The 25,654-nt window shown below is 41.0% G+C and overlaps 1 pseudogene; it reads right to left on the bottom strand.

Annotated features, from left to right (window-relative positions):
- Positions 1-16,791: 16,791 nt before the first annotated feature.
- LOC101447164 (large ribosomal subunit protein eL8 pseudogene) overlaps positions 16,792-25,654 on the bottom strand; it is a 50,325-nt pseudogene continuing 41,462 nt past the window's right edge.

The raw sequence follows: 25,654 nt of genomic DNA, 5'->3' as shown, positions 1-25,654 counted from the left end.
TTTCATTTCTAATTGGGATTTTAAAGAGCTCATAATGTCTACTGTAAAATGTCAATTCTTTTTTTTCTTTATATTCTGAATAATTGGTCTTAAAATGATGCCACAACTCAACTTGCATCATGATATTAAATGAACTTGTTCTGTTGTCTAAGACACAATCAGGTACATTCCCCCCCCTAACATCCCCCCCACCTCCACCCCCATCCCCACCTCACCCCTGCTGTTTTGCTCTCTGTGTCCATTTGCTGAGTGATCTTCTGTGTCTGTTTCTTTTTGTCTTCTCGTCTTATTTTCTCCTCTAGGCTTCACTGGGATTCGATCCTGGGGACCTCTGATGTGGGAGAGGTTCCCTGTTGCTTGCACCACCCAGTTCCTGGTTTCTGTTTTGTATCGCCTTGACTGTCCCCTGCATCTGTCTTTCTGTTGCGTCATCATCTTGCTGTGTCGCTGGATGCACAGGCCTGGAACACCTTTACCAGGAGGCCCTGGGGATCGAACCAGGGTCCTCCCATAAGGTAGACAGAAGCCCAGTTACTTGAGCCACATCTGCTTCCCAGGTACATTATTAACACCTATTAAAGCTGAGGAGAAGATAGTTTGCATCGTATTTTCATTCCTTATTTAATTTTGTCCATTTTCTTTGGAGTAGACCCTTCCATGAGTCAGAGAACTCACTATATGTCCATTTCAGTATCTTTAAACATAGAAGTTGCAGCTGTGTATTAAAGCCATCACACTTGGTGCTCCCTGTCCCTTTTATTAGGGGGAGGGTCCAGGTGTGGGACAAGGAGCTGGCGTCTCGTGGGAGGGAACCAAAATGCCCCTACATGGTTTTTTTAAAAAAACTTCTATCGAAGTATAATGTAGATAAGGAAAAGTGCACAAATCATCGGTGTACAGCTCGGTGATTCTCCACAAACTGAACTCAACCCTTTATCAAGCATGCGAATTCCCATCCTCCTCCCAAACACTTTCTCTACAACAGTAACCAATATTCTGTCTTCTAGCATCATCAATTAGTTTTGCTTTTTCTTAACATTTACATGAATGGAATCATACAGAATTAAATCCTCTGTGTCTGCTTCCTTTGCCCAATATTTTTGTGTGGTTCACTGATATTGTTTGCTTAGTTATTCTAAATGTTATACAGTAGCTCACTGTGTGGCTGGAACACAATTTGTCTATTCATTCTATTGTTACTAGACATTTAGGTAGCTCTCGGTTTGGGGATGTTAAAATAGTGTTGCTCTATGAAAAAAAATTGGAATGTAGACTGAAAGCTTTATTACCGATGTTAAATTTCTTGAATTTTATTACTGTACTTAGGGTGATTACCTAAGTGAATATCCTTGTTCTTAGAAAATATACGTGGAAGTACTAAATGTTCAAGGAGCATGACACATACAACCTACTCTCAAATGTTTAGAAAACAGAGACAGACAAAAGGATGGATGAGTGGACAGACAGATGAATGGATGGACGGATGGATGCATAGATAGGTAGAGAAATAGAATGATACAACAAATGTAGCAAAATCCTAAATGTTGGTGGAGCTGGATATCTGGGTAGAGGTGTGGTGGGGTTCTCTGTATGGATTTTGATTTATTTTTTCCAACAATCCTTTAAGTATGAACTTATTTCAAAATAAAAAGTTTATTTAAAAAATAATATAAAAGAAAGAAATTATAATACTGCTCTATATATTCTTGTTTAGGTATTTTGGTGAACATATATATGCTTTTCTGTGGATATATACCTAAAAAATGGAATTTCTCGTTTATAAGGTTTTCATATTTTTCTTCTTCTTCTTTTTTAGGGTATTCATATTTTTAGTTTCTAGTTGATACTGCAGTTTGTATCAATTTTTACACTCACCAGCAGTGTATGAGAATTCTGTTTCCTCTAATACCTACTATTCCCTGCCTTTTAAATTTTGACTTTTCTCTGGATACTCATGGTATAGCAATGTGGTTTTAATTTGCATTTCCCTGAAGCTTAATGAAATAAAGCACCTCTTCAAATGCTTATTGTCCATTTTCTTTTTTGGAGAAGTGGCTGATCAAGTCTTTTGCCCATTTTTCTATTGGGTTGCATTCTTTATTCTTACTGATTTGTAGGTATTCTTTATTTATTTTAGATATCAATGTTTTGGTGTGTATGGCCCTGCGTGAATTTCTTCTCTTCCCACCCATCCCTGTTAACCCTCTGACGCCATCTCTAATTTACTATTGTAAAATAGTACCTCTATTGTACTATTTTACCCACTGCTCATTCCTTTCCAGCTATTGGAGCTCTTGTTCCTTGAACAAGCCAGGCACACGCCCACCTCAGGGCTCTACACCAGCTCCTACTTCTGAGAACACCCCACTTTGGAGGTCCACACAACTCCCTCCCCACCTCCTTCAAGCCTTTGCTCCATTGTTACCTTCTTAGTGAGCCCTTCCTGCTATCTGCTACTCCCCTCCATTGCTTTCTTTTTTTTTTTTTAAGAAAAAGAAAATTTTGAATTACAGAAATTATTAAACATACACAAAATTAGAATAGTACACAGACCCTTTCCTACAAATCTATAATCCAACATCATTGTGATCAATATTTTTTGCAATCTTATTTTATTTTTTCCATAAATACTTCAGTTTGCATTTTTACATAAGTACTTGGAAAAAAAACCCACGGCCATCGTGCCATCATCAAATCTAACAACGTTAAAGTTTGTGTGTGTGTGCTCATTTGTTCTAGCATTTATTTTTTACACTTTTAAAAATTAAAGCTAATAGATCAAAACAAAGAACATTACATTAAAAAAATAAGAGGTTCCCATGTAACCCACTCCCCACCCCCTGCCCCCATCATTTTTGTAAATTGGATTTTTTTTAAGATATATACATCTCAAAAAATGTTACATTAAAAAACATAAGAGGTTCCCATATATCCCCCACCTTCCCACCCCACTCCTCCCACACCAACAACCTCTCCCATCATTGTGGTATACACATCGCACTCAGTGAACACATTTTGGAGCACTGCTGCTCCACGTGAATAATAGTTTACCCTGTAGTTCACACTCTCCCCTAGTACATTCAGAGGGTTATGGCAGGATATATAAAGTCCAGCATCTGACCCAGCAATATCATTTAGGACAACTCAAAGTCCCCAAAATGCCCCCATATCACATCTCTTCTTCCCTCTCCCTGCCCTCAGCAATGACTGTGGCCACTTTCTCCACCTCAGTACTACAATTTCTTCTATTACTAGTCACAATAGTTTTATAATAGAATATCAGTAAGTCCACTCTAATCCATAATTTATTCCTCCATTCTGTGGACCCTGGGATGGTGATGTCCACCCCACCTCTAGATCAAGAGGGGCTTCAATTCCACATGGATGATTGCTGAAATTCTTCTGCCTGCAGTTGTAGGCACTCTTGATTCCCTGGTGTGGTAATTGACCATCTTCACCTCCCTGTTAACTGACCTGGGTAAGTCCAATGAATCAGAGAGTAGGAGTTGCCACTTTCCTGAGGCTCAGGGCCCAGCTGGCACATGGGCAGTCCAGAGATTCAAGTCCCCTGAGTATACACCATCCCTAGAGTCAACCACAGTTTCAGTAAAAGTGACAAAAGAGTCATGTGTAGAAAGGTCACATCTGAGTCCAGCTCCATCACACTCAGGAGCACAAATTCCAAAATAGGGCCCTCTGACATGGCACAGAACTCCAAATCTATCTGCCATGACCATATACCCTGTGGGTTTTGGTAGCCTTCAGGAGAACCATTACCTAGGGTTGTATCTAGTTTGGCTTTTTCTGGGGTCCTGCTGAGGTGTGCATAAGTGCAATCCCTCTGATGATCTCCCAACTTTTTTTTGAAGACTCTTTGCAATATAAGCTCATTTGTCTTTGCCATTTCCCCCTTTTATTCAAGATCAAAAAGCAGTTTTTAACACATGATCTTACATGTAGGCTGAGATATTCTGCTGGTCTGAGTGGACCCTTTTATTCAAGGTCTCTTTCTAGTTGCATCACCAGCTAGTCATCAGTAGTAATCCCTCAGTGCCAAGGAGGCTCATCCCCGGGAGTCATGTCCCATGCTTGGGGGAAGGTAATGCATTTACATGCTGAGTTTGGCTTAGAGAGTGGCCACATTTGAGCAACATGGAGACTCTCAGGAGGTAACTCTTAGGCATCCTGCAGTTCTAGGCCTAGTGCATATTTCAGGCACACAGGCTCATAAGCATAGTCATCAGAATCAAGAGCTCATTATTGGACCATCCTTCCTTGTTGGTCTTTGCCATTGCACTTGGGAGATGATTGCTGTTCCATTGGAAAATGTGACAGAGCCCCTGGGTAGGAACTCAGCACTCCCTCAGTTGACGTTTGTAACTGTAACTACTATGAAAATACCCAATATATACCAGAACAATTTTATGTCCCCTATATACATGTCCTGGAGAATTCCTTCCCACCCGTGTGTCCCCCATCAATAACACACCACACCAGTGTTCCTCCCCTGCCATAGTTGAACCTCTCTGTGGTCCAAAACTTCTTCAACAATGAATCCTAATATATTGCCAAATTCAATTAATAGGAAATTGAAATATAGTGATGAGTTTAAAGTTTAGAAATAGAATACATACTAATTTAGAAATACTAAAATAAAGTAAAAATAAATTGATGTATTTAAAAAATGAAAAATATTATAAAGCTTTGTTTTTAATGTTTTGCCTTTCATCACTGTAATAGGTGTTGCCCTGTATGTACAGTGGCGAGTTTCATTTCTTCCTCAATGTCTACATCCTTCTTCTTTTTTTTCTGATTTTTAATTTTGTCTTTAAAAAAGTTTTCGATCACAGTAATTCACATATACAACATAGGGGACTTCCATATATCCAACATCAAACCCTTTTCCCCTTTCCCCAGCAATGATCTTTTTACATGTTCATGTTATATTTGCTGCAGCTGATATACAGATTTTGAAACATAGCTATCAAACATGGTTCCATTTGGGTTTACATTATGGTTTATATTTTAGACTGTACACATTTTTAAATTTTTAGTTTCCTTATGTTTTACATTATGGTTTACATTTTAGCTTAAAGACTTTTATATACTTTTGGTATAAGTTAACATGTCCTATATCCATCATTACATGATTTCATGGAGCACTTCCATTGCCCCCCAGTTGCCCTGCTTCCATCTATTCTACACCTCTCTCCCTTTCCCCTCAGGGCCCACAGTGACAATCAGTCTTCACTACTTGAGGAACCAGATTTACAGATACTTGCAACAATGCTGAGGGCATACTAGACTGCCCTAACAAATTGGGAGGCCCCGATTCTCTTGAGAGACACAGTTCCCTCTGTTTGAGAACATCAGGTCTCCCCAAGATGTGGGTACACTTTCACATTCATTGTATGGGTCTCCACCCAATGATATAACACACTATGACAAAATGAGCACTCATACACTCCCTAGAAGCCTGCCCCTGTGCCAGATGCCCCCCCTTAAGTACCTTAAACATGTAATCCTTTCTTATTATATTTTCTAAAGAGTTTCTCAACATTATAGTTTCAACCACATACCTGACAGTCTCCCATATTCAACTGTTCCCCCCATCCCTTCCCTCTATTCCTTGGGCCATAGGACCCATCCTCCCAACCCTAGGCCCCCTCAAGCCCACAAAGCCCCACCCAAAGGTATCCCTATGCCACCGTCTTATCCCTTCCCTGTATAAATACTTACCTCCAGCTTATCATTGACTTCACCCATGTAGGCATCAGCTCGCAAGCTTCCTCTCCCCCCGCCCCCAAATTCCTTTAAACCTATCTTCCAGTCTCTAGCTCTCTGAGACAGCTTGGTTTGTTTCTTTCATATCAGAGAGATCATATAGTATTTGTCCTTCAATGCCTTAGCTTGCTTCATTCAACATAAGGTCTTCAAGATTCATCCATGTTATCACATGTGTTGGAACTGTATTCCTTCTTTTTTTAAAATATTTTTCAATTTATTTTTTTAATGTTACATTCAAAAAATATGAGGTCCCCATATACCCCCCACCCCCTCACCCCACTCCTCCCCCCATAACAACAACCTCCTCCATCATCACGAGACATTCATTGCATTTGGTGAATACATCTCTGAGCAATGCTGCACCTCATGGTTAATGGTCCACATCATAGCCCACACTCTCCCACAGTCCACCCAGTGGGCCATGGGAGGATATGCAATGTCTGGTAACTGCCCCTGCAGCACCACCCAGGACAACTCCAAGTCCCCAAAACACCGCCACATCACATCTCTTCCTCCCCCTCCCTACCCCCAGCAGCCACCATGGCCACTTTCTCCACATCAATGCCATATTTTCTTCGATTACTAATCACCATAGTTCATGAATAGAATATCAGTAAGTCCACTCTAATCCATACTCTATTCCTCCATCCTGTGGACATTAGAATGGTTGTGTCCACTCCACATCTATGTCAAGAGAGGGCTTAGATTCCACGTGGATGCTGGATGCAATTCTCCTGCTTTCAGTTGTAGGCACTCTTGGCTCCCTGGTGTGGTGGTTGACCTTCTTCACCTCCATGTTAGCTGAGTGGGGTAAGTCCAATAAACCAGAGTGTAGGAGTTGTGAGTCTCTTGAGGCTCAGGGCCTGGCTATCACCTGGTCAGTCCAGAGATTCAGGTCCCCTGGGTATACATTAAACCCCAGCACCAACTACAGTTCTGGTAAAAGTAACAGGAGAGACTTGTGGACAAAGATCACATCTCTCAAGTGCAAGGGCAAAGACCAAAAAGAAGGAAGGTCCAACAATGAGCCCTTGATACTAATGACTATGCTTGTGAGCCTGTGCACCTGAAATAAGAACAAGGTTTAGAGCTACAGGGTGCCTAAGAATTACCTCCTGAGAACCTCCATGTTATTCAAATGTGGCCAGTCTCAAAGTCAAACTCAGCATGTAAATGTGTTGCCTTCCCCCCAACATGGGACATGACCCGCAGGGATGAGCCTCACTGGCGCCGAGGGATTACTACCAAGTACCAGCTGATGATGTAAGTAGAAAATGACCTTGAGTAAAAGGGTCAACTTGGACCAGCAGAATATCTCAATCTACATATAATACCAGGAGTTTAAAATGCTTTTTGACCTGAATAAAAGGGAGAAATGGAAAGGACAAATGAGTTTATACGGCTATGAGTCTCCAAAAAGAGCCGGGAGGTTATCAGAGGGGTTGCCCTTATGCACACCTGAGCAGAGTCCCAGAGACAGATAAAGTAGATACAACCCCACATATTGGTTCTTCTGAGGGCTACAGAGACCCACAGGTTCTATGGTCATGGCAGATAGAGTTCAGTGCCATGTCAGTTGGCCCTACTTTGGAGTTTGTGTTTCTGTATTCCTTCTTATAGCTGAGTAATATTCCATTGTATGTATATACCACATTTTATTTATCCATTCATCTGTTGATGGGCATTTGAATCTAACTTTTGGCAATAGTGAATAATGCTGCTATGAACATTGGTGTGCATATATCAGTTTGTGTCCTAATTTTCAGTTCTTTTGGGTATATACCCAGCAGTGGAATTGCTGGGTCATATGGCAAATCTACAGCTAACTTTTTGAGAAACCACCAAACTGTCCTCCAGAATTTCTGGATCCTTCTGCATTCCCACCAGCAGTGGATGAGTGTCCCCATTCCTCCACATCCTCTCCAGCACTTGTAGTCTTCTGTTTTTTTGATAGCTGCCAGTCTTATGGGAGTAAGATGGTATCTCATTGTAGTTTTTATTTGCATTTCCCTAATAGCTAGTGATTTTGAGTATTTTTTCATGTGCTTTTTAGCCATTTGTATTTCTTCTTTGGAGAAGCGTCTGTTCAAATCTTTTTTCCATTTTTTAAAATGGGTTGTTTGTCTTTTTATTTTCGAGATATAGGAGTTCTTTATATATGCAGGACATAAGTCTCCTATCAGATATATGGTTACCAAATATTTTCTCCCATTGGGTAGGCTCTCTTTTCACTTTCTTGACAAACTCCTTTGAGGTGCAAAAGCCTTTAATTTTGAGGAAGTCTCATTTATCTATTTGTTCTTTGGCTGCTTGTGCTTTGAGTGTGAAGTTCATGAAGCCATTTCCTATTACAAGGTCCTGTAGATGCTTCCCTACATTGTTTTCCAAGGTCTTTATGGTCTTGGGAAACGCACTTGGCCCAGTGGTTAGGGCGTCCGTCTACCACATGGGAGGTCCGCAGTTCAAACCCCGGGCGTCCTTGACCTGTGTGGAGCTGGCCCATGCACAGTGCTGATGCGCGCAAGGAGTGCCGCGCCACGCAGAGGTGTCCCCCGCGCAGGGGAGCCCCACGCGCAAGGAGTACACCTGTAAGGAGAGCCGCCCAGCGCGAAAGGATGTGCAGCCTGCCCAGGAATGGCGCCGCCCACACTTCACATGCCGCTGTCAACAACAGAAGCGGACAAAGAAACAAGACGCAGCAAATAGACACAGAGAACAGACAACCGGGGAAGAGGGGGGGAATTAAATAAATAAAAATAAATCTTAAAAAAAAAAAGTTTACTATTGTAAACAGTATTTGTTGATTTCCTCCTCAGATTGCTCATCATTGGTGTACAGAAATGCTACTGATTTTTGTGCATTGATCTTATAACCTGTGACTTTACTGAACTCATTTATAAGTTCTAGAAGCTTTGTTGTAGACTTCTCAGGGCTTTCTATGTATAGGATCATGTCATCTGCAAATAGTGAAATTTTGACTTCTTCCTTTCCTCTTTGAATCCCTTTCATGTCTGGTTCTTGCCTCAGTGCTCAAGCAAGTACTTCTAACACAATGTTAAATAGAAGGAGTGATAGTGGGCATCCTTGTCTTGTTCTTGATTTTAGAGGGAAAGATTTTAGGATTTCACCATTGAAAATGATGTTAGCTGTGGGTTTTTCATAGATACCCTTCATTATGTTCAGAAAGTTTCCTTCTATTCCTATCTTTTGCAGTGTTTTTATCAAGAAAGGGTGCTGTATTTTGTCAAATGCTTTTTCTGCATCTATAGATATGATCATGTGATTTTTTTCCTTCAATCTATTTATGTGGTGTATTACATTAATTGATTTTCTTATGTTGAACTGTCCTTGCATACCAGGAACAAAACCCACTTGGTCGTGGTGTATAATTCTTTAATGTGTTGTTGAATATGATTAGCAAGTATTTTGTTTAAGATTTTTGCATCTTGGTTCATTAGAGAGATTGGTCTTTAATTTTTCTTTCTTGTGGTGTCTTTGTTTGGCTTCGGTATTAGGGTAATGTTGGAATCATAAAATGAGTTAGGCAATCCTTCTATTTCGATTTTTTGGAAGAATTTAAGCAAGATTGGTGTTTGTTCTTTCCAGAATGTTTGGTAGAATTCACCCGTGAAGCCATCTGGGTTCTTCTTAGTTGGGAGGTTTTTAATGACTGATTCTATCTCTTTACTTGTGATTGGTTTGTTAAGATCATCGATTTCTTCTTTCATCGATGTAGGCTGCTTTTATGTTTCTAGGAGTTTGTCCATTTCCACTAAATTGTCTTTCTTGTTGGAATATAGTTTTTCAAAGTATCCTCTCATGATAGTCTTTATTTCTGTGGGGTCAGTGGTGATATCCCCTTTCTCATTTCTTATTTTGTGTATTTCCAGCATCTTTCTTTTTTTCTTTGTTAGTCTAGCTAAGGGTTTGTCAATTTTATTGATCTTCTCAAAGAACCAACTCTTTGTTTTGTTTATTTTTTTGAGCTCTTTCTTATTTTCTATTGCATTTAGTTCTGCTCTAATCTTTGTTATTTCTTTCTTCTTTCTTTGGGGTTAGTTTGCTGTTTTTTTACTAATTGCTCCGATTGTGCATTTAGTTCTTGAATTTTAGCTCTTTCTTCTTTTTTGATGTATGAGTTTATGGCTATTAATTTCCCTCTCAGTACAGCTTTTGCTGCATTCCATACGTTTTGATATATTGTGTTATTGTTTCCATTAGTTTCAAGGTAGTTATTGATTTCTGTTGAGATTTCCTCCTTGATCCACTGTTTTTGTAAGAGTGTGTTGTTTAACTTCCATTTCTTGGTGCCAGATCTGGGTCTCTGGACCTTGCAGATTTCCAGCTTCATTCCACTGTGGTCAGAGAAATTTTTTTGTGTGATTTAAATCTTTCTGAATTCATTGAGACTTTCTTTGTGGCCTAGCATATGGTCTACACACACACACAATCCCTTACTTACTGTTATCTGTTATTGCTAAAATGAAAGGAAGGTAGAATGTTGGGGTAGATCCTGATGCTGGATCAAGCTTGGATCCTGGCCAGTCAGAGCTACAGCCTCTAGCCTTTAGGCCCTCACCAATGGCTAAAGTGAAAGTGAAAGCGAAAGAAAGTGTTGGGGTGAATCCCAGGGTCAAACTTGGATCCTGACCATCAGAGTTACAGCCACTAGCCTCAGGGCTCCTACCAAAGTAATATGTTTTTTTGTTTTTTGTTTTTTTTTTAGATTTTATTTTTATTTATTTAATTCCCCTCCCCTCCCCCGGTTGTCTGTTTTCTGTGCCTTTTTGCTGCATCTTGTTTCTTTGTCCGCTTCTGTTGTCGTCAGCGGCACGGGAAGTGTGGGCAGCGCCGTTCCTGGGCAGGCTGCTCCCTCCCTCGCGCTGGGCGGCTCTCCCTACGGGTGCACTCCTTGTGCGTGGGGCTCCCCTACGCGGGGGACACCCTGCGTGGCACAGCACTCCTTGCGCGCATCAGCACTGCGCATGGGCCAGCTCCACACGGGTCAAGGAGGCCCGGGGCTTGAACCGGGGACCTCCCATGTGGTAGACGGACGCCCTAACCACTGGGCCAAAGTCCGTTTCCCACCAAAGTAATATGTTGGGGCAGATCCTGAGATTTGGCAAGTTTGGATTCTGGCCAGCCCAAGCTAAACTACTAGCAACAAAGTCACTTTCAAAAAGAAAAGTTATGCTGAAGTGACAGACAGGGAAGAAAGTTAGATGATTTATCATTAAAGAATGGGCAAAACACAGGGGAGAGACAAGGTGTCTCTCTGTTTAAACAGAGAAATCTTTAAACAGTTATTAAGAAATGGGTGGAATAAAGTAGACATTGATGAGGGAAAACAGGATCTTAATGCAGGACTTTCAAAAGTTGAGTGGACCACTGGGAGCCCCTGCTTCATTCACCCTAGTTTGAAGGAATTTGGTATGCTACAAGGTTAAGATGATAGTAAAAAGCCTGACCTCCAATTACTTGGGGCAATGATCCCAAAACTAATTTATAAGGACTGAGAAGTCCTAGGTTCAATCCCTGACCCCAGTACCTCAAAAGTAATAAAATTTGTGTAAAGATTAAAAAAAAAAAAGAAGTCACTGCCAAGAACAAGGCCATGAAGATTTTCTCCTATCATTCCTCCCAAGGTTTTAATAGTTTTTAGCTCTTACATTTAGGATGTTGCTCCATTTTGAGTTAATTTTTTTATATGGTGTAAGGTATGGGTCCAACTTCATTCTTTTGCAGGTAACATTCCAGTTGTCCTAGCAACTCATTTATTGAAGAGACTATTCTTTCTTCCATTATATGTTCTTAGCAGCCTTGTGAGAAATCAATTTTCCATAGATGTGAAGACTTATTTCCAGGGTCTCAGTTCTATTCCATTGGTCTGTGTGTGTGTGTATGTGTATCTATATCTATCTCTTTCTATATATATATCGTTATGTCTACCACACTTTATTTTTCAGAAGATACCAGGGATTGAACCCAGGACCTCATACATAGGAAGCAGGTCCTCAACCACTGAGCCACATCCACTCCCCCACACTTTTTGATTACTGTGACTGGGTAGTAAATTTTTAAAAATTTTTATTTACTTGGTTTTTTTTAGATTTATTTTATTTATTTATTCCCCCTTCCCCCATTTTTTGTGCTCACTGTCTGCTCTCTGTGTCTATTCACTGTGTGCTCTCTGTATCTGCTTATCTTCTCTTTACGAGGCACCAGAAACCAAACCTGGGAAGTCCCGTGTGGGAGAGAAGTACTTAATTGCTTGAGCCACCTCAGCTTCCTGCTTTGTTGTGTCTCCTTGTTGGGTCATCATGTTGTGTCAGCTCACTGCACCTGTCTGTTGTGCCAGCTTGCTGTCTTGCTTGTCTTCTCCAGGAGGCACTGAGAACCAAACCTGGGACCTCCTGTGTGGTAGGCAGGAGCTCAATCACTTAAACCACATCTGCTTCCTAAGGGTAGTAAATTTTGAAATTGGAAAGTGTGAATCATCCAAATTTGTTCATCTTTTTCAAGATGCTTCAGCTTTTCTGAGTCCCATGAGTCCCATGGAGTTCTGAGTCCCATGTGAATTTTAGGATGGGTTTATCCATTTATACACACACACACAAACACTATTGGAATTTTGATAGGGATAGCATTGAATCTGTATATCACTTTGGGTAGTATTGCCATCTTAACAATATTAAGTCCTCCAATCCATGAACATAGAATATTTCTCCATTTATTTGGGTCTTCTTTAATTTCTTTCAGCAATGTTTGATAGTTTTAAATGTATAAGTCTTTTACTTCCTTAGTTACATTCTTTCTAAGTATTTCATTCTTTTTGATGCTATTGTAAATGGAACTGTTTCTTAACTTCTTTTTTGGATTGTTCATTACTATTGTATAGAAATACAACTAAATTTTGCTTGATAATTTTATGGACCGCAATTTTGCTGAATTCCTTTATTAGTTCTAACAATTTTTTGCATGTATTCTTTAGGATTTCCTAAATATACAATCATGTTATATGCAAACAGAGATAGTGTTTTGAAAGAGATTTCCTTGAATGTCAAGAGCTAAAAAATAAAGCAAAGCAAAAACAAACAAACAAACAAAAAAAAACCATACCTCCATATCTCTCCCAGTCTTTGTGGATTGGCTCTTGCTTGGGCACTCCTTTACCTTTTAACCAGGTCATTTACAACTCTGCTTTACTTTTCACTTGCTGCTTGCACTGATCATCGAGATAAGCTGGAGGAAAATGCTTCGGATCATTTCAGGTCTTTTCTGAGATGCATCCTGTTCCAGGCAAGTGCATGGCTTTTTAAATTCCCCGGTATATATGAACACTTTGGAATAACCTAATTTTCCAAAGAAACTTTCTCCCCAGGTTTTCCTCCCAGGCTTTAAGTGTTCCGTTGTATGTCTCAATGGTAATATTTTAGGTGACTGGGTTTTTTTCCCACCTTACAATGTTTTTGAGCAATGCCCACCATTCTTGCTCTGAGTGAGTTCTGGGTTAGGCAAAAAAGAAATGAATGTCTTGCATCAGTTCTTCAGGTTAGAATAGAAAAACACAATGACATGTGACAAAATGAAACAGGGACCGGTGTCCCACATGAGGGACCCAGGTTGAGGTCTTCAAGGCTGCCACCATGCTGGGAAGGAGGTGGCACAAGGGCAAGTAAAAGCATCACAGAGCTTTCCTACAGTTTCTAAGTTGCCTTTTTCTTGACTCAGCATTTGCTTGATTGTCCTAAACTTTTGTTTTCCAGGGTTCTGACAAAATTGGTTCTAACAGTTTCCACACGATTTTTTATGTTTCTATGGAGGGACAGGTGTTTCGAGCAGCCTACTCTACCATTTTGCTGACATATCTCTTGTGTAAGTTTTACGACTTTCAATTGAAATAATTTCAGACTTAAAAAAATGTTATAAAAATAGTACAAGGAATTCCTGTATACCCTTTCTGCTGCTTCCTCAGATGTTAACATTTCATATAAACACAGGACAATTATCAAAATCAGGTAATTAACTGGTTTTTTAACAATAAACCTATTAACTAATACAATACTATTAACTAACATAATACTATTAACTAGTCTATAGACCTGATTCAAACATTTTCAATTATTTCACAAATAATTATTACACTTTTTTGAGTCGAGGAGCAGATATTGCATTTAGTTTTCATGTCTCCCTAGTTTCCGGGGAGAGTTCCACAGTCTTCATCTTTCATGACCTTGACACTTTCGAGGAGTACTGTTTAGTCATTTATAGGTGTCTCTTAATTTAGATTTGTCTGATGTTTCCGTTAAATTCAGGGTATTAATTTTTGAGAAGAATACCACAAAAGTGATTCTGTGCCTTTCTCATTCCCTCATATCAGGAAGCATGTGATGTCAATATTGCAAAGATGGTTTAGAGAGTTCCCAGCCAGCTTCCCCTAACGCTAACACCTTATATAACCATGGTGGCCTTGTTGAAACTAAAAAATAATAATAATAACATTAATACAACACTATTAACTAAGCTCCAGACTTTATTCAAATTTTACCAGTTTTTCCACTAACGTCCTTTTTCTGTTCCAGTATACCATATTGCATGGAGGGGTGGCTCCTTTTTTTTAAAAAAAGTGTTTAATCCCCCATCAACCCATAGCACAGGGAGGCCCACCCCCTCCTCTCCACGTTAGAACCTCTCTGCACTGGTATTATTGTTGCCAATGGCTACCAAGTTTCACTTCTCACATCCTCCACCACAAGAGAGGAACTGCCCCATACTTTCTGTGGTACAAATTTAAAAACCCTAGAGAAGGATTTTGATTGTGACAAATGGTTTCCTCTAGAACAATCAGGCTGAGAGGGGAGGGAGGATCTTACACACAACATTGCCTCTGAGGAGGCACCCTTGTGAGGCAGAGCTCTTCCTGCAGAAAGGGAAATCTTTGTAAACTAGATTGTGGCCCCAGTTGTGATCTAGCCCATCCATCTCACTTTTACATCAGGAAACTGCAGCCCAAAGAGTAACTTTCCAAAGGCTCAGAGCGAGCTCTTAGTAAAAAGAAGGCTAAACCCAGGCTTCCTAATTCCAGGTCCTAGCACTCTCCTCTGTCCCTAACACTACGGTGAGTTTGATATTAATCCCAAGAATCTGAGATTATCAACAACCTCAACGTTTGTCTAGTTCTTATTGATGCATGAATTTCCCAGTGTATCCAATTTGATTCCCTAGGAAATGGAAGCCTTTCCTGTTATTTTTCTCCAATATGGGAATTTCAAAGCAATTTACACTCGCTCAGTAGGTTAGGATGCAAAACTATTTTACTCAGCAAAGAATCGAGCAGGGGAGGGAGGATGTCAATCAGCAGGTTAAACAACCTAGACTAGAATCATATAATGAAACACCGCACAATCCATTAAAGAGAATGAAGAGATCTACATGTGCCAACGCAGAAAAATGTTTGATATACTATAAAACATTAAGTGGAAAGAAAAAAAAAAGCAAGTTGAAGGAACAGGTGTGACTAGTGTAATCTTATTTATGTGGGAGACTGCCGGAACAGCAACCCTCACCACATTGCCATCAGTCTTCATCAGTGATGGGTAGGATCACAGAATATTTTCTTATTTTCTTAATTATATTTTTCTGTAATTTTTGAAGTTTTAGAATAATAAGCCTGTGTGCCTTTGGGAATCAGGAGAGAAAATAAAGATTATTTTAAACAATGAAAAGATTATTTTCCTTGAAGTACTGATACATGCTACCACATGGATGAGCCACAAAAACATTATGTTAAATGAAAGAAGTCAGACACAGAAGGTCATATATTATATGATTCCATTTATTGGAAATACCTAGAAGAGGCAAATCCATAGAGACAGAATGCAGATTGGTGGTTGTCAGGGACTGGGGGAGGGAGCAATGGCTATGAGCAATGATTAAGGAGTAATTGCTTACTGAGTATGAGGGTTTCATTTTGGGATGATGAAAGTGTTTTGGAAGTTGACAGAGGTGATGGTTGCACATTGTGAATTTATGAAATTCCACTAAACTGTACACTTTAAAATGGTTAACTTTATGTTAGGTGAATTTTGCCTTTTTTTTAATACTATTTTCCTTAAGAGAGGAAACCTCAGGATACACTATGAGACATAGGCAAATTGCTTATCTTTGCTTTATTAGTTAATTCATTGTAAAATAAAAAGAATTAGAGGGAAGTGAATGTGGTTCAAGCAATGGGGCTCCAGTCTACTATATGGGAGGTCCAGGGTTCGATTTCTGGGGTCTCCTGGTGAAGGCAACTGGCCTGAGCAGAGAGCTGGCCTGAGTGGAGTGCTGGCCCACGCAGAAGTGCTGGCCCGAGCAGAGAGCTGGTGCAGCAAGATGACGCAACAAAAAGAGACACAGAGGAGAGACAATAAGAGACATAGCAGACCAGAGAGCTCATTTGGCACAAGAGAATGATCACCTTTCTGTCACTCCAGAAGATCCCGGGATGGGTTCCCGCCTAGGAGAAGATAAGCAGACACAGAATAACATTTAGCGAACGGACACAGAGAGCAGACAGCAAGCAAGCAGCAAGGTGGGGGAAATAAATAAATAAAAACGAATCTTAAAAAAAAAAAGAATTGGAGTAGCTGGTCTTTAAAATTTCTTTGGGCTGTAACACTATGTTCTGGACACATGTGACTCATATTCATTCCCTTGTAATTCAGACTAAGATTGCAGAAGCTATTTTTTGACAGATATCTCATGCTGTTGACTAATACTGAGAGGGAAGCAAAGGTAAACCACTACATTCAATGATCATAAATGTATGGATGCATCCAAGCCCAATAATGTAATTATAAGAAGAGTGTAGGGGAAGAAAGACGGAGGTGTAAAGGTAGTAATAATCACAGGTAACCTATTGAGTGCCTAGACACTATGCTAGGTGCCTTATGAATAGTATTTCTTTTTTTTTTAAGGAGAACTTTTATTTTTATTTACAGAAAAGTCTACTGTGTACATTTAACCCAGTTTAGTGGCAAGTTCTTTAGGCTTTGCCTTCTCCAGCTTGGAAATGTGAGCCAAGGATTTTGGACCCAAGACATTGCCTCCCCAGTGATGGTGAATCGCGCCTTATCTGTCTTGTAATTGGTTCTAACAGCTTCCATGAGTTTAGCTAGTGCTCCTTTGTCTTCCAAGTTGACCTGTGTGAAGGTGATGGTGGTGCAAGTTTTTCTGTGGACAAGTCGCTCCAGCCTGGCCTTTCCCTAGAGTATCCATTAGGGGATCCCCGTTTTCCGACACGAGGCAGGCAGGAAGACAGCCAGCTTGATTAGGTCCACGTCACGTGCAGTCACCACCAGTTGGGCCTGTTACCCACCAAGGTGGTGACGGTGCTCGCCCTGGCTTCAAGCACAGGCATCCTCTTAGTGGGGACATCGCCTGGCTGGCAGTTTTCTTCTCAGCCTGGACCAACAACCACTGCTTCGTTTCTTGCTCCGCCTCTGGTCAGTACTTGTGGGTCCGCTTAAGCAGTCGAGTAGCTGTTTGGCAGGCCCAGGCCCTGGCGAACTGGTTGATGGCAAGGGGCACTCAACCACTTGTAAAGGATAACTCCTTTCTGCTGTAGCCAGACGTAGCGGAGCTATTTGACAAAGCAAGTGAAGTCTCTTTTGGGCTGGATGTCCTGTCCAATGCCAAAATTCTTGGGCCTGTTCTCAAACAGGGGATTTACCACCTTCTTGGCCTCCTGTTTCTTCATGATAGCAAGGACCAGGGCCAACTTTTCCCCCTTGGCTTTCTTTCCTTCCCATATCTTGGGTGGCTGGGCGAGAGAGCTATTTCTCTTTTTTTTTTAAAGCAATTTTTGGAAGAGAAAATTGAAGCTCAGAAAGGGTAAGTAACTTACCCAAGGACCCACAGCTAGTAACTGGAAGAAGGGGAGTTGAAACCCAGGTCTATTTATACTCCAAAGTCCATGTTCCTTCCACTCAGCCAGGCTGTTTTCCAAAAAGAAAAGGGATTCAAGGAAAATGACCTGGTGCTAGAGGAAGGATGATGCAAAAGCAAACAAGAAAGAAAAGGCAAAGAAAACCAAAAAGGGAACAATCAATAAAAATCCAGGATTATCCCCATGTTTGAGAGTGTCCCTTCCCTGGGCAGATTTCCATCTTTAGCCTCTGGCATACTTTCTGTACAGCTGTGGCAACTGGATGTGTCTTTCATGACAATCTGCTAAAAACAAAAGTTCACTGAGTTTAGGTAATATTATTTCCATGAAGGAAGTCTAAGAATTATTGCAAAATTTGATTAGATATTATTTTATCTTTTTATCTTAATAAAGAAAGGAGTTAAACAGAAAAAGAAATTATCCCAGAATAAATAAATGAGAGATAAGGAAAAATAATTATGATCAGTTGAAAAGAGTAAGTGAGATTTGGAGGATAAAATATTTAAACAGAGCCAATGTACAAATCATTAGGATAAAGAATCAAAGGTACTATCAAATTATTTGAAGAAGTTGAAACTGTGAGGGAGCAGTAAAGCCTGACTGTAGTTTTTCCCATCATGAGAAGCTGCTTGATAGAGAAAATTAAAAAACAGAAATGGGGGTAAGTAAGTCCCAGATATTTATTTGGAAAGGACACCAGTCCACTCAGTGCACGGTGCTGATGTGCGCAAGGGGTGCCATTCCACACAGGGGTGTTCCCCACATAGGGGATCCCCACACACAAGGGGTGCTCCCCGTAAGGAGAGCTACCCTGTGCGAAAGAAAGTGCAGCCTGCTCAAGAATGGCACCGCACACATGGAGAGCTGACACAACAACAAGAAACACAGATTCCCAGTGCCGCTGGTAAGGATAGAAGCGGTCACAGAAGAACACACAGTGAATGGACACAGAAAGCAGACAACTGGCGGAGGTGGGGGGAAGGGGAGAGAAACAAATAAATAGATAAATCTTTTTTTTTTTAATCAGAAAGGAATTTTTTTAAGTCCACTTATGATGGCATTCAAAAATATAAAACACATATTGATAAAGTCAAATAATAGTTGTCCAGGATTCCCTATGCTTAAAAATGAAAGTGAATTTTTTTAGCCTAATAAACACTTTACTTTGATATCACTGTAACTGTTGTGTTAGTCATAACGTAGGAAATAGAGGAAGGAGAGAACAAGAGGAAGACTGACATTTGCGTGAACTTTCATTTTGGGATTTTCAAGTTAGAGAAAATTAGAATAGATCAAGTGAGAAGGATAGAGATCAGCAAAATTATTCTAGAACTTAGCCTCCAAAGTCTATAGACTAACTTTAATAACGATCTGGAGCCTTGGTCCCCAGAATATGCCAACTAGACCCTAACAGTACAGAAGATGAGCCTGAGGAGGTCTCTCAGTCTGATTTAAAGATAATATTCTAGTTCCAAAGATCTAACTAAGATCAGGTTTTCTTTTCTCTTACTAAGACCGCTGACTTACAAGAAATAAGTAAAGCAAAACTAAGCTGTAACTGTTGCCTCCCATCCTGCAGTGGGGAGGAAAGGGAAATTCCTAGCCCAAAGGGAGTGAAGAGGGTTATAGCTTCTCATTGCTCTAGTCAGAGCTCAGCATCTATTAAAAGGGGTAGGTATTGTTGCAGCCACCTGTGGGCCCCTAAGGAACCAATCTTTCTCATCTCATATGGGGAGGTCCAACAATTTTGCCAGCAGATCTCAGCAAGCCAACAGTGGCTACACAGCCCAGGTACAGTCCTGCTACCTCTGGCTGCCCAGAGGAGAAACCATGAGGCTCTACTGCCTTTCAGGGCTAGACTGGTGTCACTATGACATTACTGAGAATGATCAGATATTAAGGGGCTGGGCTGCCCATGCTAAGTCATCCATTGAGCCTTTAAAGAAGCTGTATTGTTCAAAACTAACTCCAATTTTACATTTCAGGTATAGTATTTGTTCCATAACGCGTATGTTTTTCATTACAATCAATTTGCCTGCTTCAACTAATTAAGGAGACAATATAGTGACTAAAGGGAAAAAAGGTCCCATTACAAAATGGCAGGTGCGCAGGCATCTCAGCCTGGAAAGGGACATGTGAACCAACCCTGGCCAATAGGACCTTGGGGGTAGGGGGACATCTGCACAGGAGATACTTGGAAGAGTATTTCTCCATGACATAAAAAGAAGCTTGGGAATTTGGGAAGGCAGAAATCACTGTCTAGAATGTGATGCCTAGAACTATGGCAGCCATCTTGAAACCACAAGAGGACAAGTTGAGTACAACATAGAGGAAGAAGAGAGTCTAGGCCCGAGATGACATTGGTAAGCCACTGCCCAACCCTGGAATGCCCTGCCTCCAGATATCATGTTATGGATTATAATAAACAAAAAATATTGTTTAAACCACCTTTTATTAAGTATTACATGTTTAAACCAAAAACACCATAACTGATGCACATGTCAGTAAGAGAAAAACTAACAGTTGAAACAGAAAATTGGATAAAGGATACAAACAGAAAATTCACAGAAGAAGAAATAGTGGTAGCCAAAATTTAAAAGAATGTAATATCTTTTTAAAAAATGAATAAATTGAGTAGAATTTGGAAAAAAAAAAAGAAAGAAAGTTGGACAAAAATTTGAAAAAAACAACAACAAAATTTAAAAGATATTCAGCTTCATTAATAGTAAAAGAAATAAAAAAGAACTTTTGGCCCTCAGGTTTATAAAACTTTAATACTAGGGTTGTTAAGTGCTGGAGAAACAGGTCCTCTCAAACTTTAAGGTGGAATTCAAATTGGTACACTCTCCCTGAAGGTCAATTTAGCAAACTTTATTACAATTTAAAATGTGCAATCCCTTTAACCCAACAATGCTACAGAAATACACAGGAACACAAAGATGTTTACACAAGGATGTTCTGTACTACAATGTTTATTAAGCAAAAAAAATCTGAAATGTCTAAAGTCTATCAGTGAAGAATTTTTTTTCTCTATTTTTCTCTCCCCTTCCCCGCCCCCCCCCCCCCCCCGCCAGCTGTCTGCTCTCTGTGTCCATTTGCTACGTGTTCTTCTGAGCCCTCTTGCATTCTTGTCAGCGGCACCAGGAATCTGTCTTTTTTTGTTGCGTCGTCTTGCTATGTCAGCTCTGCGTGTGTGAGGCGCCACTCCTGGGCAGCCTGAACTTTTTTTGCACAGGACGGCTCTCCTTGCAGGGCGCACTCCTTGTGCATGGGGCTCCCTTATGCGGGGAACACCCCCGTGTGGCATGGCACTCCTTGCGGGCATCAGCACTACACGTGGGCCAGCTCTCCATAGGGGTCAGGAGGCCCTGGGTTTGAACCCTGGACCTCCCATGTGGTAGGTGGATGCTTTGTCTGTTGAGCCAAATCTACTTTCCAGTGAGGAATTGATTAAATAAAGTATAGAGCATTATACTATGGAAAAGACACAGCCACAAAAAATAATGGGGTAAATCTTCATACTGACATTAGAATATATCCAAGATATACTGGTAAGGAAATTGTGCAAGTTTCTGAAGAAATATGAACCCCATTTTCATTTTTTCAAATAAAACACTTTTTTTTAGGAGGTTCCAGGGATTGAAGCTTCAACCTCCTGCATGCACAGCTAAGGGGCTCAATTGCTGAGCTACACCCTTTCTGCAATAAAATGTTTTTATATGCACTGAAATAAATCTACAACAGTATATAACAAACAATTTTCACTAGGAGGTTGAAGTGAATTTGATTTTTTTTGTTGTTGAGGTATTGGGGGCCAGGAACTTAACCTACGATCGTGTATGTGTGAAGCCAGTGCAACATCGGCTTCCCTGAGTTGGTTTTCTCATCTGTTTTGCTTGTTGTTTTTTCAGGAGGCACCAGGAACCAAACCCAGGACTTCCCATGTGGGAGATGGGCGCTCAACCACTTGAGCCACATCTACTCCTAAAGCCTTCAATTTTAAACCTCACACATTTCTGTGTTTAGGAGTGTGTATATGTATGTATTGCTTTTTTAAATTAATATATTTTTATGGAAGTATATCATTCATATATGAATATGCGTAAACATTAAGTGTATAGTAAAGATTGTCAACTTACAAAATAAGCATGTATAACATCATACAGGGGTCTCATACCTCACCCCTCCACCAACACTTTGCATTGTTGTGAAACATTTGTTACAAACTATGCAAGAGCATCGTCAAAATATTACTACTAACTATAGTCCCTATCTTACATTTGGTGTATTTTCCTCAGCCCATCCTATTTTTAAAGAACATTTTTTATTACAGAGGTTGTGAACTTGCAAAACAATCATACACACGTGTAGAATTCCCATACAATATCCCTTCACCAACATACTACACCATGGTGGAACATTTGTTACAGATTGTGAGATATCATCAGACTATTACCACCAACCATGGTCCATAGTGTACCTTTGGCACACTTTTTCCATACACCTCCATTATCAATACAGTATATCTTTGGCATTGATAAATGAATATTACAGTATTACTGTTCACCACAGTCTATAGGTCACACCAATTGCAGTTTTTCCACTGCTACTCCACATTCGCACTACTCTGCAGTAGTGATGTGCATCTACTCTAGCTCACAGAAGGACACCCTTACATTTGTACCCTCAACCACAATTCTCATCCACCTCTGGGTCCACTGTGTTATTCAGTCCCTAGATTATTCTTTAGTTTTCTTTCAGTTGACATTTGCTTCCCCAGACTACCCTTTTCAGCCACAATCCCGTATATGAACCAGCTGCTACTCACTATGTGCTACCATCAACTCTATCCATTTCTACACTTTTAGTTAATTAAAACTTCTACATACATTAAGCATCAGTAGTTAAGCATCAGTTACATTAATAGTAGTAATTTTTTATTTTATTTATTTCTCTCCCCTTCCCCACCCCACCCCACGCCAGTTTTTCCTGTTCTCTGTGTCCATTCACTGCTCATTCTTTATACCCGCCTCTGTTGTTGTCCGCGGCACAGGAATCTGTGTTTCTTTCTGTTGCGTCATCTTGCTGTGTCAGCTCTCCGTGTGTGCGGCACCATTCCTGGGCAGGCTGCACTTTCGCGCTGGGCGGCTCTCCCCACGGGCGCGCTCCCCGCGCGTGGGGCTCCCCTACGCAGGGGACACCCCCGCATGGCACGGCACTCCTTGCGCACATCAGCGCCGCACATGGGCCAGCTCCACACGGGTCAAGGAGGCCCAGGGCCGAACTGCAGACCTCCCATGTGGTAGGCGGACACCCCAACCACTGGGCCAAGTCCGCTTCCCAGTAATTTTTTTATTAGAAAAGGTGTAAGTTTACAAGTGTATTGCTTTTGAAATTAGAAAAAAAATCTATAATCTCATCAATCTCAGAAACTGTTCATCTTCCCTTAGCATTTACAACTATCTTAAGAGGGTTGTAGCCAAATGTCCTAGCTCTCTTCCCGGACAAGGGGAAACCCAGGATGCTGTATCTAGCCTGGGAATCTGTATCCTGAGAAGAGCCTGAAGGTGAGGTGAGACTGGCCCCCTGGCCGTTGAGAAAAAGAGCTCATGGAAATGGGCTGGGCAGAGAGGCAAAATCCAGGGGATGGGAACTTTGGACACCAACTCAAAGCCAGCAGGCGCTGAATGGTGATTGGTGGCTCTGAAGCAAGTCTCTCAGCAGCTGAGGACAGTGTGGTCCACTGCCCCCTGAGGGGCTAGAAGGGAGGAAGCTCTGTGAAGATGGGGAGCCAGCAGTGAATAATAGTGTAAAAAAGCAATAAAGCATTAGGCTTGTTTCAATTTTCCATTTAAAATTGTTTTGGGATTTTTAAAAAAAGATATTTACCTTCTTAAAATATACAGTTTTTTAGGCGTAACTTAATTTCTTTCCGGTCATGGGCCTCTGAAAATTTGCATACTGCCTTGATGCAAATAATTTTAAGAATTGCCTCATTATATTCCACTGGCCTGGAGAGATGTTATAGAATCAAGCCCTCTTCCTCTTACTTTGACATCTGATTTTGGTAATTGAGCATCATATTGCAGAGTTGCTGCAAGGTGGTACCCCCAAACTCCTGAAGCATTAAGCTGGGAGGAAGGAGAAGTCTGGGACCAAACTTCACCATTTCTATCCCCCAGGTTTGCACAAAGCCTCCTGGGCAGTCAGCCATTTCCCAGTGCAGCAAGGCTAGATGAGAAGTCCTTTTTAGGCAAGGCACTAAAAGGAGTTGTCTGAGCAGACCTAAAAAGCCTTGGTCAACAGGGTGGAGCCAGCCTTGGGGCAGTATTACTTCACAGTTGCATTGGCTTCCTGTGGCTGTCAATAGAGGCAGCATCTGGCAGCCAGCCCACCGCAGAGAAGAGGGAACTCCACAGAGAAGAAAAGAGCAACGAGGCAATGGGCCCCAAAGGTACAAGTCCAGCCTGAGAAATTTCAGCCAGCCCACGACGACTCTATCAGCCAGACTCGCTGCTCACTCTGCAGGGCATGATTTGGTAGTCCTCTTGTGGTGAGACTTTCTATAAGCACCTTTCACATCTCATTTAATCCACAGCCCAAGGGCTGTAATTATCTCCATTTTACAGACAGGAAAGCCCAAGTCCAGCGAGGTTAAATAACTTGCCCAAGAGCACAGAGCCAGGGAATGGAGGAGCCAGGATTCAAACCTCCGTGTACCAGCTCTGAAGCGCAGACTGTGAAAGCAGTGACTTGAGTCCTCAAGTGAAAATTTAGATGATGAGGTAAAGGTTAGTGCCACCTCAAACTCACACCGTGGATTGGAGCAAGCTGGTCTCCTCCCTTGTAAGTAATATTTTAGGTTTTCCTTCCTTGCACAAACCCAAGCAAATGAGTACAATTCTAAAAAGAGATAAATATAAAAACAAGAAGTGAAACACTGCAGACACCTGAAACCCAACCATTTCTGCAAGTGTGAGCTCGCAGAGCCGCCCCACAACAGAAATAGTCCTGTCCTGTTTAGATAGGTTTTGTTTTGCTACATGGCTGCATATGCAGAGAAGTGATATCAGGTCCTGAGGGTCCACTCCTTTGATGAGTTAAACACACAAAGGCCTACATTTTGATGTAATCTGATAGCATGCAGTTAAGTCCTAGACAAACTGCAACTGGGAGGAAGTGATAAACCCAACTTCCTGCACAAAGCTGCCTGAGATAACACTTTCCATGACTGGAAGAAAAAAAAAAGAGAAACACGATTACTACAGAATTTAAAAAGGAACTATTCCATTCTTAAAACCCCTTTTTCATGTGGTCCCAGCAACATCTAAGCAAAACTGATTGCAGTCCAGTGACTGTGTGATAATTTCTCATGTCTTAATTCTGTCTTTTATTTATAGACAAAATCAGTCACTTAAGATTCACCTGATTTTCTTTCTTAAGAGTGCTTTTGGTCAAACTCTAAATCTCAGGTCTCCTCTTAGCCAGGGGTACTTCCCTGCAGTTTAACAAGAACTCAGATTGAGAGACTCGAGGTTGCATTAACTGGTCCAGTGGCCTTACCACTGAGCCACTAAGGAGGCCTGATTCAATGTGTTGAACAGTGCTTAGACGTTTCTAAGTCCCAAGGTGGGAAAGAGTTTGATGCCTTTGTGGAACTAAAGAAAGGTCTGTGTGTCCAGAATAATTTCAAGGAGGCAAGACAGGGTGTGAGATGAGGCTAGAAAGGTAAACAGGAGGCAGACTGAGTGGGGCCTTGCAGTCCATGCTACGGAGTTTGACTTTATCCTGAGCACACTGGGAGACACTCCACTGACACTTCTGACCTCTAGAGTGTTCTGCTTCTAGTCTGCTTCTAGATCATTTTCTAGGTAAGGATCCCAAAAAGAATGCAGCAACCCTAACATCCTTTGGGGAAAATTCTGAGATAAAATA

Source organism: Dasypus novemcinctus, chromosome 6, assembly GCF_030445035.2.
Source record: "Dasypus novemcinctus isolate mDasNov1 chromosome 6, mDasNov1.1.hap2, whole genome shotgun sequence".
NCBI lineage: Eukaryota > Metazoa > Chordata > Mammalia > Cingulata > Dasypodidae > Dasypus > Dasypus novemcinctus.
The sequence above is the reverse complement of the archived record's forward strand: the minus strand, read 5'-3'. Positions and strand labels throughout refer to the sequence as shown.